General features: G+C 43.7%; 1 long non-coding RNA gene across 1 annotated transcript; it reads right to left on the minus strand.

The window, feature by feature from the left end:
• Nucleotides 1-1553: 1553 nt before the first annotated feature.
• LOC139546209 (uncharacterized) lies at nucleotides 1554-16627 on the minus strand. Its single transcript, XR_011669179.1, has 2 exons — nucleotides 3191-16627; nucleotides 1554-3149 (listed from the first exon to the last, which is right to left on the minus strand). It is a non-coding gene; the product is annotated as an uncharacterized lncRNA (long non-coding RNA).
• Between the last annotated feature and the right edge of the window lie 70 nt (nucleotides 16628-16697).

A 16697-nucleotide genomic window follows, 5' to 3' on the forward strand; every position in this document is an offset into this window, starting at 1 on the left:
GAACCACAATCTTTTTCCCTCTTATTCCCCTTCTGAGCAGCAGACAATTCTCATCCCCCTAGTTACTACATTCTCACATAGGATCAGACCATTACATCAGGCGTTCAAACACAATTTTTCCATCACCCAACAGGCACACACCCCTCCAGCCGTATAGAATAATCTCAGCATTTAGGAGGAATAAGAGTCTGAAAGACATCCTCATCCAAGCTAAATACAGTACCAAGCCCCTACAACCACCCAAAGCCTACACTGCCCACTTCAGACCAAGAAAATTCATTTCAAACTCATACAGCAAGACCTCCACTCCAGTTTTAGACTCCATTTCACTTTACACTCCAAATGTCATATATATAATCACCTGCACATTTTGCAAAAAACACTACATTGGGGAAACCCAGTACACAATAGATAATAGACTTAAACAACATCTATACAATATCAAACGAGCCCATCTACACACAGAACTAGTTACTCATTTCCAGGATCACCCCATCACTTACCTCAATATATCAGGATTACAGTCGTGTTCTGGGTGGACCAGTGGGCGGCGAAAAGCAGTGGAACATAGGTGGATAAGAGACCTAAAAACAATTACACCCAGCGGTCTGAATGAGCGTTTTTAACCGGCCAGATAGGATCCATTGAAAGGGATAGCACTTGTTTACAGGGTTCTCAAGGAGTTGGAAGTAGGATGCACCATAAAACAAAAACACAATAAATAAAGTTTGTGTGGTTTTTATTATATTTACTAGATGCATGCTTATTCATAATAGTTGTATTCTTTTTGTCTTTAAATTTGGTTTTACAACTCAGCACTTGATCTTATAGGACTTTTATAGATATATGAGATTAGAACTGTGTGTATATGTATTAATAAAGCATCTATCCCTTGACCCCTTGTATATTTTAACATCTTAGTCCCTTCATGGTCCTAGATAACCACCCAGATGATCAATTTAGAAGCAATAATAACCTACTTACATTTTTTTAAAGGTTTTTAGGAGTCAATCTAGTTGATTTTAACAGTCAAATTTATTCAGATTGGAGGGGTACACAACAATAGGCCTGCGCACCAAGACAAATTAGTCTCTTTTTAACCCTACTCAAATTCAAAACCTAACTCCCCCCCCATAACCCTAAACCCCCCCCCCCTAACCCCTAAGTATTTATTCTGAATATGAACTGTGGACCTGTTGTCTTAAGATAAACCTGTCTTTAAAAAAAACTACCATGTCTTATTAAAAATAATTGTCCTTTTTTCACCTGAAAACTGTTGATAAAAACACCTTTGTCCTTTACAAAGCAAGTGAAAGTTTTTTAATCAACAGCTTTTAGGGGAAAATGTGTTTGTCAAATAAAATCGAGTTAATGCTGCACTAATATGCTTCTCTGTTGTTTAACTAAGTAATGTTAAGTAATGTGTTGTTTAACTAAGTAATGTTAAGTAATGTGCTGTTTAACTAAGTAATGTTAAGTAATGAAATGTCAAGTGAAGTGTAATAATTTCATGGTCCTCTGAATGAAGAAACCAACACAATGACAGGCAGACGTCTCTTTTACGGCACAATATTTATTCAACAATATACAGATTCATCTCTCTACAGTTCAGACTGCTCTTTATTTTATATCTTGCTTTCACTCTTTTGTACATGTTTTATTTACAGGATTTAAAATAGTCTTCTTTCCTTTAACAACATCAATGGTACAGTGTTTCACATCTTTAGTTCATTTACAACATCAATGGTACAGTGTTTCACATCTTTAGTTGAAGCGTCTAGATTGGATTCATTTGTTTATTATTCATACACCCTGTTCTCCTAACTCTGGGGCAGCAGGCAGCAGACAGCCAGGCGGACAGAGAGAAGGGCTCCCGTGCTAGAGTCCATCTCTCTCGGAGCCGCTGTCTGTCTGGGTTGTTCACAAAGGAAACGCTTCAGAGTGGGTCCCTCTACAAAGATGACTAACAGAAAGACGATGGTTGTGTTTGATCATTCAGATGTGGACGTCTGGTTGGGTCCCATGTGAGGTCCTAATTGGAGCAGCAGCTTTGTTTATAAACATGTTTATCTGCAGCACTAGTATGTTTAAGTCAGACCTGTTAAGATGGGACTGTCACAGAACCACCAAATCATCTAAAACTAACCAGCTCTTTAATCCAGGAGGTTTAAAGCCACACAAATACAAAATGTTGCATAGAATCAATTCTGACCACAAACACAAACACATGATGCCAGAGTTGACTTACAGCTTTGACAAGGAACTGAACAACTAGCTAACTAGACACTGCCATCCTCAAATCCATCCTGTGTTGGATGTGACAGTCTCTTCCAGTAGTAGTTCGGACTTAACTAACCAACCCGTCTGTGTGGAAGAGTCTAACTAACCAACCCGTCTGTGTGGAAGAGTCTAACTAACCAACCCTTGTCTGTGTTGAAGAGACTAACTAACCAGCCCCTGTCTGTGTTGAAGAGACTAACTAACCAACCCCTGTCTGTGTTGAAGAGACTAACTAACCAGCCCCTGTCTGTCATGAAGAGACTAACTAACTAACCAGCCCATCTGTGTTAAAGAGACTAACTAACCCAGATCTCACTGTCATCTAGATGCAATGGAACATTACAAGACTCTGGACTATATTCTGCTATTAGACATAATAGCAACATAACAGGGTCCAGTCTCTCTGGGCTGTGGGAGCTGCACTGGGTTCTTCAGACCGTTTAACAGCAGGGGGCGCCAGTCACCACAGACAGACAGAATACAGCAGGTGATGACATGATTCAACGCTCAACCCCCAGACCCTAACTCCCCACAGCAGACCCTAACCCCAAACATCAGAGAGAGACCCTAACCCCCAGCATCAGAGAGAGACTCTAACCCCCACAGCAGAAAGACCCTAACCCCCAGCATCAGACAGACCCTAACCTCTACAACAGACCATAACCCCCCCTCCCCCAGCAGCAGACCCTAACCCTCACCATCAGAGAGAGACCCTAACCCCCAGCATCAGAGAGAGACCCTAACCCCCAGCAGAAAGACCCAAACCCCCCAGCAGAAAGACCCAAACCCCCCAGCAGAAAGACCTTAACCCCACAGCAGAAAGACCTTAACCCCACAGCAGAAAGACCTTAACCCCACAGCAGAAAGACCTTAACCCCACAGCAGAAAGACAACCCCACAGCAGAAAGACCTTAACCCCACAGCAGAAAGACCCTAACCCCCAGCAGAAAGACCCTAACCCCCAGCAGAAAGACCTTAACCCCACAGCAGAAAGACCTTAACCCCACAGCAGAAAGACCTTAACCCCACAGCAGAAAGACCCTAACCCCCAGCAGAAAGACCCTAACCCCCAGCAGAAAGACCCTAACCCCCAGCAAAAAGACCCTAACCCCCAGCAGAAAGACCCCAACCCCCAGCAGAAAGACCCTAACCCCCAGCATCAGAGAGAGACCCTTTGGTTTTCACACTACTGAGCCAAGCTGAGCTGTACTGGGCAGGCCTAGTTAACCATACTGCTCATAGCGTACGGATTAACCTTAGCTGCTGGAAACGTGCTGGAAAGGACAATGTAAAAAGACAACAAGGAAGCCAGCACAGTACGGTCAGGCTCTTCAGGATAGTGGAAAAAGACAACAAGGAAGCCAGCACAGTACAGTCAGGCTCTTCAGGATAGAGGAAAAAGACAACAAGGAAGCCAGCACAGTACGGTCAGGCTCTTCAGGATAGTGGAAAAAGACAAGGAAGCCAGCACAGTACGGTCAGGCTCTTCAGGATAGTGGAAAAAGACAAGGAAGCCAGCACAGTATGGTCAGGCTCTCAGGATAGTGGAAAAAGACAACAAGGAAGCCAGCACAGTACGGTCAGGCTCTTCAGGATAGTGGAAAAAGACAACAAGGAAGCCAGCACAGTACGGTCAGGCTCTTCAGGATAGTGGAAAAAGACAACAAGGAAGCCAGCACAGTACGGTCAGGCTCTTCAGGATAGTGGAAAAAGACAACAAGGAAGCCAGCACAGTCAGGCTCTCAGGATAGTGGAAAAAGACAACAAGGAAGCCAGCACAGTACGGTCAGGCTCTTCAGGATAGTGGAAAAAGACAAGGAAGCCAGCACAGTACGGTCAGGCTCTTCAGGATAGTGGAAAAAGACAAGGAAGCCAGCACAGTACGGTCAGGCTCTCAGGATAGTGGTAAAAGACAAGGAAGCCAGCACAGTACAGTCAGGCTCTTCAGGATAGTGGTAAAAGACAAGGAAGCCAGCACAGTACGGTCAGGCTCTTCAGGATAGAGGAAAAAGACAACAAGGAAGCCAGCACAGTACGGTCAGGCTCTTCAGGATAGTGGTAAAAGACAAGGAAGCCAGCACAGTACGGTCAGGCTCTTCAGGATAGAGGAAAAAGACAAGGAAGCCAGCACAGTACAGTCAGGCTCTTCAGGATAGTGGAAAAAGACAAGGAAGCCAGCACAGTACGGTCAGGCTCTTCAGGATAGAGGTAAAAGACAAGGAAGCCAGCACAGTACGGTCAGGCTCTTCAGGATAGAGGAAAAAGACAAGGAAGCCAGCACAGTACAGTCAGGCTCTTCAGGATAGAGGTAAAAGACAAGGAAGCCAGCACAGTACGGTCAGGCTCTTCAGGATAGTGGTAAAAGACAAGGAAGCCAGCACAGTACGGTCAGGCTCTTCAGGATAGTGGTAAAAGACAAGGAAGCCAGCACAGTACGGTCAGGCTCTTCAGGATAGAGGAAAAAGACAAGGAAGCCAGCACAGTACAGTCAGGCTCTTCAGGATAGTGGAAAAAGACAAGTAAGCCAGCACAGTACGGTCAGGCTCTCAGGATAGTGGAAAAAGACAACAAGGAAGCCAGCACAGTACGGTCAGGCTCTTCAGGATAGTGGAAAAAGACAACAAGGAAGCCAGCACAGTACGGTCAGGCTCTTCAGGATAGTGGAAAAAGACAACAAGGAAGCCAGCACAGTCAGGCTCTCAGGATAGTGGAAAAAGACAACAAGGAAGCCAGCACAGTACGGTCAGGCTCTTCAGGATAGTGGAAAAAGACAAGGAAGCCAGCACAGTACGGTCAGGCTCTTCAGGATAGTGGAAAAAGACAAGGAAGCCAGCACAGTACGGTCAGGCTCTCAGGATAGTGGTAAAAGACAAGGAAGCCAGCACAGTACGGTCAGGCTCTTCAGGATAGAGGAAAAAGACAAGGAAGCCAGCACAGTACAGTCAGGCTCTTCAGGATAGTGGAAAAAGACAAGGAAGCCAGCACAGTACGGTCAGGCTCTTCAGGATAGAGGTAAAAGACAAGGAAGCCAGCACAGTACGGTCAGGCTCTTCAGGATAGTGGTAAAAGACAAGGAAGCCAGCACAGTACGGTCAGGCTCTTCAGGATAGAGGAAAAAGACAAGGAAGCCAGCACAGTACAGTCAGGCTCTTCAGGATAGAGGTAAAAGACAAGGAAGCCAGCACAGTACGGTCAGGCTCTTCAGGATAGTGGTAAAAGACAAGGATGCCAGCACAGTACGGTCAGGCTCTTCAGGATAGTGGTAAAAGACAAGGAAGCCAGCACAGTACGGTCAGGCTCTTCAGGATAGAGGAAAAAGACAAGGAAGCCAGCACAGTACAGTCAGGCTCTTCAGGATAGAGGAAAAAGACAAGGAAGCCAGCACAGTACGGTCAGGCTCTTCAGGATAGTGGTAAAAGACAAGGAAGCCAGCACAGTACAGTCAGGCTCTTCAGGATAGTGGTAAAAGACAAGGAAGCCAGCACAGTACGGTCAGGCTCTTCAGGATAGAGGAAAAAGACAAGGAAGCCAGCACAGTACAGTCAGGCTCTTCAGGATAGAGGTAAAAGACAAGGAAGCCAGCACAGTACGGTCAGGCTCTTCAGGATAGTGGTAAAAGACAAGGATGCCAGCACAGTACGGTCAGGCTCTTCAGGATAGTGGTAAAAGACAAGGAAGCCAGCACAGTACGGTCAGGCTCTTCAGGATAGAGGAAAAAGACAAGGAAGCCAGCACAGTACAGTCAGGCTCTTCAGGATAGTGGAAAAAGACAAGGAAGCCAGCACAGTACGGTCAGGCTCTTCAGGATAGAGGTAAAAGACAAGGAAGCCAGCACAGTACGGTCAGGCTCTTCAGGATAGTGGTAAAAGACAAGGAAGCCAGCACAGTACGGTCAGGCTCTTCAGGATAGAGGAAAAAGACAAGGAAGCCAGCACAGTACAGTCAGGCTCTTCAGGATAGAGGTAAAAGACAAGGAAGCCAGCACAGTACGGTCAGGCTCTTCAGGATAGTGGTAAAAGACAAGGATGCCAGCACAGTACGGTCAGGCTCTTCAGGATAGTGGTAAAAGACAAGGAAGCCAGCACAGTACGGTCAGGCTCTTCAGGATAGAGGAAAAAGACAAGGAAGCCAGCACAGTACAGTCAGGCTCTTCAGGATAGAGGAAAAAGACAAGGAAGCCAGCACAGTACGGTCAGGCTCTTCAGGATAGTGGTAAAAGACAAGGAAGCCAGCACAGTACAGTCAGGCTCTTCAGGATAGTGGTAGTAGCCATGTGTTAATGGAGATCAGGAGTAGTATATACAGTTGAAATCGGAAGTTTACATACACTTAATTTGGAGTCATTAAAACTCATTTTTCAACCACTCCACAAATTTCTTGATAACAAACTATAGTATTGGCAAGTCGGTTAGGACATCTACTTTGTGCATGACACAAGTCATTTTTCCAATTGTTTACAGACAGATTATTTCACTTATAATTCACTGTATCACAATTCCAGTGGGTCAGAAGTTTACATACACTAAGCTGACTGTGCCTTTAAACAGCTTGGAAAATACCAGAAAATAATGTCATGGCATTAGAAGCTTCTGATCGGTGCGAAAAGTAGAAATCAATCCCAGAACAACAGCAAAGGACCTTGTGAAGATGCTGGAGGAAACAGATACAAAAGTATCTATTTCCACAGTAAAACGAGTCCTATATCAACATAACCTGAAAGGCTGCTCAGCAAGGAAGAAGCCACTGCTCCAAAACCGCCATAAAAAAGCCAGACTACGGTTTGCAACTGCACATGGGGATAAAGATCGTAGTTTTTGGGGAAATGTCCTCTGGTCTGATGAAACAAAAATAGAACTGTTTGGCCATCGTTATGTTTGGAGGAAAAAGGGGGAGGCTTGCAAACCGAAGAACACCATCCCAACCGTGAAGCACGGGGGTGGCAGCATCATGTTGTGGGGGTGCTTGCTGCAGGAGGGACTGGTGCACTTCACAAAATAGATGGCTTTATGAGGAAGGAAAATTATGTGGATATATTGAAGCAACATCAAGACATCAGTCAGGAAGTTAAAGCTTGGTCGCAAATGGGTCTTCCAAATGGACAATGACCCCAAGCATACTTCCAAAGTTGTGGCAAAATGGCTTAAGGACAACAAAGTCAAGGTATTGGAGTGGCCATCACAAAGTCCTGACCTCAATCCTATAGAACATTTGTGGGCAGAACTGAAAAAGCATGTGCGACCAAGGAGGCCTACAAACCTGACTCAGTTACACCAGCTCTGTCAGGAGGAATGGGCCAAAATTCACCCAACTTATTGTGAGACGCTTGTGGATGGCTACCCGAAACGTTTGACCCAAGTTAAACAATTTAACCTCTTTCAGCTAGGGGGCACTATTTTTATGTTTGGAAAAATAACGTTCCCAAGGTAAACAGACTATTTCTCAGGCCCAGATGCTAGAATATGCATATAATTGACAGATTAGGATAGAAAACACTCTAAAGTCTCCAAAACTGTCAAAATATTGTCTGTGAGTATAACAGAACTGATTTTGCAGGCGAAAACTGAGGAAATCCAACCAGGAAATGCCTTTTATTTGGAAAAATCCCTGTTTCATTGCCTGCCCATCCTCCATTTAAAGGGGTATCAACCAGATTCCTTTTCCAATGGCTTCCTCAGGCTGTGACCAGGCTTTAGACATAGTTTCAAGCTTTTATTTTGAAAAATGATCGAGATTTATCAAAACGCGCCAGTTGTCCTTTGACTAGTTCATGCGCCCGAGAGTTGTAGCTCGACATTATCTTTATCTGTAGTATTGAATAGTTTACCGTCCGGATGAAATATTATCGATTATGTATGTTAAAAACAACCTGAGGATTGATTATAAAAAACGTTTCACATGTTTCTACGAACATTACGGATACTTTTTGGGAATTTTCGTTTGCCCTCGTCTGCCCTTCAGGACCGGCACGAGCCTGTGGTTTTTTGAACATAACGCACAAACCAAATGGAGGTTTTTGGTTATAAAAATAATCTTTATCGAACAAAAATAACATTTATTGTGTAACTGGGAGTCTCGTGAGTGCAAACATCCGAAGATCATCAAAGGTAAGCGATTAATTTTATTGCTTTTCTGACTTTCGTGACCAAGCTAATTTGGGACTAGCTGTTCTTACTGTTTTGTCTAGTGATTGATAAACTCACAAACGCTTGGATTGCTTTCACTGTAAAGCATATTTTCAAAATCTGACACGATAGGTGGATTAACAACAAGCTAAACTGTGTTTTGGTATACGTAAGATTATAAATATTTTTAGTATTTTTTTTTAATTTCGAGCTCTGCAATTCAGCGGTTGTTTACGAAAATGATCCCGCTAAAGGGATCCGTGCGTCAAGAAGTTAAAGGCAATGCTACCAAATACTAATTGAGTGTATGTAAACTTCTGATCCACTGGGAATGTGATGAAAGAAATAAAAGCTGAAATAAATCATTCTCTCTACTATCATTCTTTAAATAAAGTGGTGATCCTAACTGACCTAAAACAGGGAATGTTTACTAGGATTAAATGTCAGGAATAAAAATAAAAAAAAGATTTTAAATGCATTTGGCTAAGGTGTATGTACACTTCCAACTTCAACTGTAGGTGATCAATGCGCTTGGTGACCCAGATCAGACCAGGCCTACAGTAGGAGTATGTCGCAACAAAAATGATGAGTGAGAAAGTTACAGAGGGTCAAAGATCATATCCCCAAGACATGGTAACCTCTCATCATTACCAATAACAGGTGAGATTACCATGTCTTGGAGGTATGATCTAACCTCTCACCATTACCAATAACAGGTGAGATTACCATGTCTTGGAGGTATGATCTAACCTCTCACCATTACCAATAACAGGTGAGATTACCATGTCTTGGAGATATGATCTAACCTCTCACCATTACCAATAACAGGTGAGATTCCCATGTCTTGGAGGTATGATCTAACCTCTCACCATTACCAATAACAGGTGAGATTACCATGTCTTGGAGGTATGATCTAACCTCTCACCATTACCAATAACAGGTGAGATTACCATGTCTTGGAGGTATGATCTAACCTCTCACCATTACCAATAACAGGTGAGGTTACCATGTCTTGGAGGTATGATCTAACCTCTCACCATTACCAATAACAGGTGAGATTACCATGTCTTGGAGGTATGATCTAACCTTTCACCATTACCAATAACAGGTGAGATTACCATGTCTTGGAGGTATGATCTAACCTCTCACCATTACCAATAACAGGTGAGATTACCATGTCTTGGAGGTATGATCTAACCTCTCACCATTACCAATAACAGGTGAGATTACCATGTCTTGGAGGTATGATCTAACCTCTCACCATTACCAATAACAGGTGAGATTACCATGTCTTGGAGGTATGATCTAACCTCTCACCATTACCAATAACAGGTGAGGTTACCATGTCTTGGAGGTATGATCTAACCTCTCACCATTACCAATAACAGGTGAGGTTACCATGTCTTGGAGGTATGATCTAACCTCTCACCATTACTAATAACAGGTGACGTTACCATGTCTTGGAGGTATGATCTAACCTCTCACCATTACCAATAACAGGTGAGGTTACCATGTCTTGGAGGTATGATCTAACCTCTCACCATTACCAATAACAGGTGAGATTACCATGTCTTGGAGGTATGATCTAACCTCTCACCATTACCAATAACAGGTGAGGTTACCATGTCTTGGAGGTATGATCTAACCTCTCACCATTACCAATAACAGGTGAGGTTACCATGTCTTGGAGGTATGACCTAACCTCTCACCATTACCAATAACAGGTGAGATTACCATGTCTTGGAGGTATGATCTAACCTCTCACCATTACCAATAACAGGTGAGGTTACCATGTCTTGGAGGTATGATCTAACCTCTCACCATTACCAATAACAGGTGAGGTTACCATGTCTTGGAGGTATGATCTAACCTCTCACCATTACCAATAACAGGTGAGATTACCATGTCTTGGAGGTATGATCTAACCTCTCACCATTACCAATAACAGGTGAGGTTACCATGTCTTGGAGGTATGATCTAACCTCTCACCATTACCAATAACAGGTGAGGTTACCATGTCTTGGAGGTATGATCTTTGACCCTCTGTAACTTTGTCACTCATCATTATTCACCATTCATTACATTAATGTATTAGTGTTTAGAAACATATTATATTCTTAATTATAATAAAAGTGACTCCAAAATGACACAGTATACTATTTACCAAATCATTACTATTGGGCAAAAATAATCTGAAACAGGTTGTAGAGTCACAGCTTGATGTAGTTATTGCGTGCTAGGAATATGGAACCAAATACTAAACTTTGGACTACTAAAAAAGTATTGAAGGATTTATTTTCTAGTCATTATTGGTGATCTTTATCAAGAGCTGTGAACTAGAGGGGTTGGTAATGATGGTACAGTCCAGACATTATTGGTGATCTTTATCAAGAGCTGTGAACTAGATGGGTTGGTAATGATGGTACAGTCCAGACATTATTGGTGATCTTTATCAAGAGCTGTGAACTAGAGGGGTTGGTAATGATGGTACAGTCCAGACATTATTGGTGATCTTTATCAAGAGCTGTGAACTAGAGGGGTTGGTAATGATGGTACAGTCCAGTCATTATTGGTGATCTTTATCAAGAGCTGTGAACTATAGGGGTTGGTAATGATGGTACAGTCCAGTCATTACAGCACCATGAACAGGTCTTACGTCACACAGCAGTAATACAGCAGAACAGAACAAATATCCCTTTTGTACTTAAATATCTTTGAAATAGGACTAGTCAACTGAAAACCGGCCAACACAGCATCAACTGAAGACAGATGTATCATTTCCTATAAGGAAATCGTCTGGTAAAGAAGGAGACGAGGAGTTTGACCGCAACAGGGAAGACTGTGGGAACATCCCAAAGTGCACCCTATTACCTACATAGTGTCCTTCTTCCCTATGGGCCCTGGTCAAAAGAAGTGCACTATATAGGGAATAGGGTGCCATTTGGGACTCAGCCCCTTTGTGTCTTCCTGGCTGTTAAGAGTATAGAGCAGCTCGACAGGGTCACAACAACATGAAGAATCAGAACCAAGCTACAGACAAACAGAATCAGAACCAAGCTACAGAGACACACACAATCAGAACCAAGCTACACACAGAACCAGAACGAAGCTACACAGACAGACAGAATCAGAACCAAGCTACACAGACAGACAGACTCAAGCTACTGAGACAGACAGAAGAGAGCACTGTACACAGAGCTCCAAACCAACTAAAACACAATGCAGCCAACAGTCATCAGCCACACCACATCCAGATATACAGTGTTGTGATTGTATTGTAGTCGGTCTGTCTGTGCGAAACCATGTCGGAGCGAAACCTTGTCGGAGCGAAACCATGTCGGAGCGAAACCTTGTCGGAGCGAAACCTTGTCGGAGCGAAACCTTGTCGGAGCGAAACCTTGTCGGAGCGAAACCTTGTCGGAACGAAACCTTGTCGGAGCGAAACCATGTCGGAGCGAAACCTTGTCGGAGCGAAACCTTGTCGGAGCGAAACCATGTCGGAGCGAAACCATGTCGGAGCGAAACCATGTCGGAGGGAAACCATGTCGGAGGGAAACCATGTCGGAGCGAAACCATGTCGGAGCGAAACCATGTCGGAGCGAAACCATGTCGGAGCGAAACCTTGTCGGAGCGAAACCATGTCGGAGCGAAACCATGTCGGAGCGAAACCATGTCGGAGCGAAACCATGTCGGAGGGAAACCATGTCGGAGGGAAACCATGTCGGAGCGAAACCATGTCGGAGCGAAACCATGTCGGAGCGAAACCATGTCGGAGCGAAACCATGTCGGAGCGAAACCATGTCGGAGGGAAACCATGTCGGAGCGAAACCTTGTCGGAGCGAAACCATGTCGGAGCGAAACCATGTCGGAGGGAAACCATGTCGGAGCGAAACCATGTCGGAGCGAAACCATGTCGGAGCGAAACCTTGTCGGAGCGAAACCATGTCGGAGCGAAACCATGTCGGAGGGAAACCTTGTTCGTCCTCACTGGTGTCTCAGCATGGTGGAGTTGAGGCAGGGCTGAACCCTGGTCCTCTATTCCCTATATAGTGCACTACTTATACCGCCTGTCACTACGGCAGGAATCACCCAGTGTTGTGGGATCTGTTGTTCACTACCATTCTGTTCTACCTCATATTCCCCTGCCACTCCACCACCTAGTTATCTGGTCCTAGTTCTGTCTGTCAGGGTTCATATCTATGGTTCCTACCCTGGCTCCACTCTGTAAGGTTAGAGTTAGCAGGGTTAGAGGGTCAGGGTTCATATCTACGGTTCCTACCCTGGCTCCACTCTGTAAGGTTAGAGTTAGCAGGGTTAGAGGGTCAGGGTTCATATCTACGGTTCCTACCCTGGCTCCACTCTGTAAGGTTAGAGTTAGCAGGGTTAGAGGGTCAGGGTTCATATCTATGGTTCCTACCCTGGCTCCACTCTGTAAGGTTAGAGTTAGCAGGGTTAGAGGGTCAGGGTTCATATCTACGGTTCCTACCCTGGCTCCACTCTGTAAGGTTAGAGTTAGCAGGGTTAGAGGGTCAGGGTTCATATCTATGGTTCCTACCCTGGCTCCACTCTGTAAGGTTAGAGTTAGCAGGGTTAGAGGGTCAGGGTTCAGGTCTGTCAACTCCACAATGCTGAGACACCAGTGAGGACGAACAAGGAGGCAGATATTATGTTCAGGTAGAGAGCGTTAGAACCTCTTGCGTCCTCACCACAAGCCAGGAGAATACAACACATGTGCACACACATTCACAGGTTCACATAGACACTATTCTTCTGATGGAATAACAAGGTAACATGGAACATCTTTAAACAGTGTTGTCTGGAAGCTAACATTCTAAATGAAAGAGGTCCATAGTACAGTCTATGTAGGAACAGCATGTTGGAGCAGAACAGTATGTAGGTACAGAACAGCATGTAGGAACAGCATGTAGGAACAGAACAGCATATAGGAACAGAACAGCATGTAGGTACAGAACAGCATGTAGGTACAGAACAGCATATAGGAACAGAACAGCATGTAGGAACAGAACAGCATGTAGGTACAGAACAGCATGTAGGTACAGAACAGCATGTAGGAACAGAACAGTATGTAGGAACAAAACAGTATGTAGGAACAGCAGTACCACTGTTGGTACAGTGATTTCCTATTGTCACTGTCTAAATTGGGAGCCGTGTCAGAGTGTCAGATGACTGGTCTGATGTCAGCAGAGTCTGACGTCAAGAGGTTCTGTTTCTATTGGTCCTGTTTCCTGTGAGGCCAGTTAAGAGGTTCTGTTTCTATTGGTCCTGTTTCCTGTGAGGCCAGTTAAGAGGTTCTGTTTCTATTGGTCCTGTTTCCTGTGAGGCCAGTTAAGAGGTTCTGTTTCTATTGGTCCTGTTTCCTGTGAGGCCAGTTAAGAGGTTCTGTTTCTATTGGTCCTGTTTCCTGTGAGGCCAGTTAAGAGGTTCTGTTTCTATTGGTCCTGTTTCCTGTGAGGCCAGTTAAGAGGTTCTGTTTCTATTGGTCCTGTTTCCTGTGAGGCCAGTTAAGAGGTTCTGTTTCTATTGGTCCTGTTTCCTGTGAGGCCAGTTAAGAGGTTCTGTTTCTATTGGTCCTGTTTCCTGTGAGGCCAGTTAAGAGGTTCTGTTTCTGTAGCTGCACATCAGCAAACATCCTCACGTTCTTGTCCTCTACTTTGAAAGTCTGTTTTTCAATACAGCATCACAAGACAAAATTAACAGGAAATTCAATTTTCTTTGATTAAACAACCATATCAATAGTTTGAAAATGATTAACTTAAATCACAGAAATCCAAATAATATACAGTACCATTCAAAAGTTTGGACACACCTACTCATTCAAGGGTTTTTCTTTATTTTTACTATTTTCTACATTGTAGAGTAATAATTAAGACATCAAAACTATAAAATAACACATATGGAATCATGTAGTAACCAAATCAAAATATATTTTAGATTCTTCTAAGTAGCCACCCTTTGCCTTGAAGACAGCTTTGCACACTCTTGGCATTCCCTTAACCAGCTTCATGAGGTAGTCACCTGGAATGCTTTTCAATTAACAGGTGTACCTTGTTAAAAATTTATTTGTGGAATTTCTTTCCTGCTTAATGCATTTGAGCCAATAAGTTGTGTTGTGACAAGGAAGGAATGGTATATAGAAGATAACCCTATTTGGTAAAAGACCAAGTCCATATTATGGCAAGAACAGCTCAAATAAGCAAAGAGAAACGACAGCCCATCATTACTTTAAGAAATGAAGGTCAGTCAAGATCTTTGAAAGTTTCTTCAAGTGCAGTCGCAAAAACCATCAAGCGCTATGATGAAACTGGCTCTCATGAGGACCACCAGAGGAAAGGAAGACCCAGAGTTACCTCTGCTGCAGAGGATAAGTTCATTAGAGTTACCAGCCTCAGAAATTGCAACCCAAATAAATGTTTTACAGATCTCAACCCAATTGAGATGGTTTGGGATGGATTGGACTGCAAAGTGAAGGAAAAGCAGCCAACAAGTGCTCAGCATATGTGGGAACTTCTTCAAGACTGTTGAAAAAGCATTCCAGGTGAAGCTGGTTGAGAGAATGCCAAGAGCCTGCAAAGCTGTCATCAAGGGTGGCTACTTTGAAGAATCTAAAATATATTTTGATTTGTTTCACACTTTTTTTGGTTACTACATGATTCCATATGTGTTATTTCATAGTTTTGATGTCTTCACTAATATTCTACAATGTAGAAAATAGTAGAAATAAAGAAAAACCCTTGAATGAGTAGGTGTGTCCTAAACATTTGACTTGTACTGTATATATCTTCTGTATAAATGATAAAAACATATATCAAGGTTTATGGACTAAAACCTAGAGAATCAAGTTTTGGTCTGATTTTCTTTTTGGCTCTAAAATCATGGTAATTGAAGAAAGAAAACATTCACACAGCGACTGTCTTTGAGTTGTGATTATCACATTTCCATGTTAGTCATTTAGCAGACTCTCTGATCCAGAGCCACTACAGTAGTGAGTCAGATAATAGACTCTCTGATCTAGAGCCACTACAGTAGTGAGTCATTTAGCAGACTCTCTGATCCAGAGCCACTACAGTAGTGAGTCAGTTAATAGACTCTCTGATCCAGAGACACTACAGTAGGGAGTCATTTAGCCGACTCTCTGATCCAGAGCCACTACAGTAGTGAGTCATTTAGCAGACTCTCTGATCCAGAGCCACTACAGTAGTGAGTCATTTAGCCGACTCTCTGATCTAGAGCACTAATGAGTGCATGCATTTTTGAACTGGTCCCCCGTGGGAAATTAAACTCAACTCCGGCGTGACAAGCGCCATGCTCTACCAACTGAGCCACCCAGCATTCTCCAACCATAGACCCAGATGTTCTCCATAAAAACAAAAAAAACAAGAGTCAGTAGAGAACAGATTGCACATCACCAATAGATGAAGAGGTTTGGAGACACTACAGGGTCCCAGTCTATAGATGAGACACTACAGGGTCCCAGTCTATAGCTGAGACACTACAGGGTCCCAGTCTATAGATGAGATACTACAGGGTTCCAGTCTATAGCTGAGACACTACAGGGTCCCAGTCTATAAATGAGACACTACAGGGTCCCAGTCTATAGATGAGACACTACAGGGTCCCAGTCTATAGATGAGACACTACAGGGTCCCAGTCTATAGATGAGACACTACAGGGTCCCAGTCTATAGCTGAGACACTACAGGGTTCCAGTCTATAGCTGAGACACTACAGGGTCCCAGTCTATAGATGAGACACTACAGGGTCCCAGTCTATAGATGAGACACTACAGGGTCCCAGTCTATAGATGAGACACTACAGGGTTCCAGTCTATAGATGAGACACTACAGGGTTCCAGTCTATAGATGAGACACTACAGGGTTCCAGTCTATAGATGAGACACTACAGGGTCCCAGTCTATAGATGAGACACTACAGGGTTCCAGTCTATAGATGAGACACTACAGGGTCCCAGTCTATAGATGAGACACTACAGGGTTCCAGTCTATAGATGAGACACTACAGGGTTCCAGTCTATAGATGAGACACTACAGGGTCCCAGTCTATAGATGAGACACTACAGGGTTCCAGTCTATAGATGAGACACTACAGGGTTCCAGTCTATAGATGAGACACTACAGGGTTCCAGTCTATAGATGAGACACTACAGGGTCCCAGTCTATAGATGAGACACTACAGGGTCCCAGTCTATAGATGAGACACTACAGGGTCCCAGTCTATAGATGAGACACTACAGGGTCCCAGTCTATAAATGAGACACT

The sequence above is a fragment of the Salvelinus alpinus genome, chromosome 20 (assembly GCF_045679555.1).
Source record: "Salvelinus alpinus chromosome 20, SLU_Salpinus.1, whole genome shotgun sequence".
Classification (NCBI taxonomy): Eukaryota; Metazoa; Chordata; class Actinopteri; order Salmoniformes; family Salmonidae; genus Salvelinus; species Salvelinus alpinus.